A 422-nucleotide genomic window follows, 5' to 3' on the forward strand; every position below is an offset into this window, starting at 1 on the left:
AAGGGTAAACCCGACGGCACATGGAAGCCGTCGCCAGGTAGTTCATCGGACACAGTGAAGTCACGCTGAGTGCGGTGATTTTACACCGCTTGCCAAACAATTAGCGGAATAGATCGTGCCACGTTGGCGATGTTCCTTGGGTAGTCCTTATCCTGACGGCATACCCAGCACCTCAGGCACGGCCCTCTGACAAGGGGAACGTTTTCCTCATCAGCTAACATTGGTATTACAAAACCCAATTATAAATGGAAAGCAAATAATGTAGGTGGTCATTTTTTTCAGAATAATTGTTCTGTTTCATCTAAGAACCTATTATATAATGTCCTGGTTTCAGCTGGGATAGAGTTAATTTTCTTCACAGTAGCTAGCATAGTGCTGTGGTTTGGATTTAGTACCAGAAGAATGTTGATAACACACTGATG

This window comes from Egretta garzetta, unplaced genomic scaffold (genome assembly GCF_000687185.1).
Source record: "Egretta garzetta isolate BGI_Z169 unplaced genomic scaffold, ASM68718v1 scaffold151, whole genome shotgun sequence".
NCBI classification, from domain to species: Eukaryota; Metazoa; Chordata; class Aves; order Pelecaniformes; family Ardeidae; genus Egretta; species Egretta garzetta.